We start from the raw sequence: 3,066 nt of genomic DNA, 5'->3' as shown, positions 1-3,066 counted from the left end.
TCCATCGCGGCTCGGGCGCCGTGTCACCGCCGGCAGAGGGGCCTGGCCCCCGCCCTCTCCTCCCGCGGGGCCAGACCCCGTCCCCCTGCCGCTGCGGCGGAAACCTCAGCCCCGTTCTCCAGGCCTTTGTTTCTCTCGTTCTCACGCCTCTCGCCCCAAACCCCGCAGGACCCGGTGGCCAGGGTCCCCGCTCCGCCCAACCCGCCCCCTGTGCTGGAGGTGGCCGGGCCGTCCGTTCTAACAAGCCTGGGGCAGTTCTGATGCACAGACTTAGCACCACCGAGCTGGGAAGAAAGGACCCGAGCCTTCACCCCGAGTAAAGCAGGGGTCCTCACACTTTTTAAACAGGGGCCGGTTCACTGTCCCTCAGACCGTTGGAGGGCCGGACCATAGTTTAAAAAAAAAACCTATGAACAAATTCCCATGCACACTGCACATATCTTTTTTTGAAGTAAACAAAAACAAAACGTACAAATACAATATTTGTATTTGCATGTGGCCTGTGGGCCGTAGTTTGAGGACCCCTGGCTTAAAGAGAAAGAGAGGATGATGAAAGGAAGTAGAGGGTTTCATCCTCTAACCCTCTAACCAAGCCGTCTCACTGCCACAGTCCACCTGGCGAAGGGCCAGAAAGGAGGGTTCTGAGCAGCACAACATAAACCTGAGATTTATTGGCTGCTGCTTCTGAATATGGCCATCCTGCTGTGGCCTCTGGGGGGCATTTGCCAATGTAATCAGCACAGAAAGAGAGTCATTCCAGCCAGGGGTGTAAATCACCCTTCACAAAGCCGGGAGTTATACATGTGGCCCTAGATAAGGAGAGAAACTGATGTGGCCTCTTGTGCCCTTTCCTCCCTCCTCCTGCCCAGTCACGCCCATACTCTGAGCGGAGTCTGCCTGTCTCGTTCAGCTGTGTTCTCGGTGCCTGAGAGTGGGTTTGGATCAACCCCACTGCACGCTTCCCTGCTTGCTGAGGCAGAAGCTGGCGTTGGGGGAAGAGCACCAGCTTGGATTGCTGCTGGTGGTGCTGCAGCCCGTGTGCCTGAACAGGGGCCCTGACCCCCGTGCACTGTTGCAGCAGCAGTTCGTGCAGAGCCTCTGCCGGGAGGTGTGGGCGCAACGTACAATTAGTTATTTTTTGTTGTTGTTAATTCTCACCCTCGGATGTTTTTCCATTGATTTTTAGAGAGGGGGGCAGGGAGCCAGAAACATCTGCGGCCTAGGTACTTGCCCTTCACTGGATTCAAACCCGGGACCCTTCAGTCTGCAGGCCAACGCTATCCACTGAGCCACACCAACTAGGGCTACAATTGGTTCTTAAGCATCTCAATGTTTTCTTATTTCAGCTCTGGATTAATCGAATCACAGCTGCCGCCCAGGAGCACGGCCTGCATTACCCAGCGTTCGTTGGCAGTTTAGTTAAGGTATGGTTGAGGATGTGGTCTTGTTGGGATGTTGAATGTCGGTGGGAACCGGTCCAGCTGGCGTGACCCCACAGCCCGGCAGTGCAGTATTAGCACCTGAACGCGGATTCGTTATCTGGGTGGGGTCCTGTCAGTTCAGGGACTCTCCACGTTAGCTTTGCCCTTGTCCTGCTGGTGGTAGAATTGGAAATAGGCAAGACAAATACCCATTTCTCCATCCAGGGAAAAGGGCAGAAACACTTGGCTTTAACTTTAAAGTTTAATTTCACAGTGTTTTGCTCTGATGAGGCAGCAGAGAGAGTTGAAACTCATCCTATTTAATAAAAGCTTAATATGCTAAGTGTCCGGTCGTCCAGTCAACCAAAGTGTAATATGCTAATAATTGCTAAGGCTGCTCAACTGCTTGCTATGACGTGCACTGACCTCCAGGGGGCAGACGCTCCAACCGGTAGGTTAGCTTGCTGCTGGGGTCCAGCTGATTGGGACTGAGGGAGGCCGGGCTGGACACGCCCTGGCTGGCCATCCTCCTGTGTCCCTCCCTGGCCCCAGTCGTGTACCGGTGGGGTCCCTCAGCCTGGCCTGTGTCATCTCACAATTTGGGAACCCCTGGGGGGATGTCGGAGAGCCGGTTTCAGCCTGATCCCGCAGGCCACTAGTACTGTCTGGAGGGAAAATGTCTTGAAGAGGGTAGAGTAAAGGTGTGTCACAAAACCTTGGTAATTGTTCTGTTTGGTGTCTATGCTATTTTCTGAGGGGTTGGGTGTTGTGCTTCTATCTTGTACCAGTTTCTGTCCTTGGTACTTTTTTTTAAGCTTTTTATTACTTTACTTTGGTTAATCCTCACCTGAGGGTATTTTTTCCATTTTTTTAAAAAAATGTTATTGATTTCAGAGAGGAAGAGAGAGGGATAGATAGAAACATCAATGATGAGAATCATTGATTGGCAGCCTTCTGCACGTCCCCTACTGAGGATTGAGCCCACCACCCAGGCACATGCCCTGACCAGGAATCAAACTGGCAACCTTTTGGTGAATGGAACGACACTCGCCCCTCCCCCCCATCCCCCGCTTATTGATTTGAGAGAGAGAGAGAGAGAGAGGGAGGGAGGGAGGGAGGAAGGGAGAGGGATAGAGGCCTAAATGTGAAAGTGGAACATTGATTGGCAGCCTTCTGCCTGCCCCCTACTGGGGATCGAGCCCACCACTTAGGGCTGTGAAGGGACTAGGAATGAGACTGTCAACCTTTCGGTGCACAGCACAGGACAATGCCCAGCCAACTAAGCCACACCAGCCGGGGCTCAGTTTTCCAAAGTCGCCTGCAGATTGACTTGACCGGCGACTTGGTTTGGCTGTCCGGTGGGAATTGGGAATGCCAGTGTGGGTCCCTGCTTCCTCTCCTCCTGTCTTATCGTTTGTAAATGGGAGTTGTCATTTCCTCTTCTGAACTGACGTCAAGGCTTACCCCAGGCCCACAGTCGTCGCCTGTCTGGGTGAGGATCACTGACCCTAAACAGGATCCTTGGTTTTCTGGCATCAGGACTGGATGCCAGCCTCCTCTCCGTCACCTCCTGCAGGGAAGCCCTCCCTTCCTTGTCCACATTCGTCCTCCAGCGTCCTGCTTGGAGGGATTCCCCTCTCCCCCT

This window comes from Myotis davidii, unplaced genomic scaffold, assembly GCF_000327345.1.
Source record: "Myotis davidii unplaced genomic scaffold, ASM32734v1 scaffold586, whole genome shotgun sequence".
Taxonomy (NCBI): domain Eukaryota; kingdom Metazoa; phylum Chordata; class Mammalia; order Chiroptera; family Vespertilionidae; genus Myotis; species Myotis davidii.
The sequence above is the reverse complement of the archived record's forward strand: the minus strand, read 5'-3'. Positions refer to the sequence as shown.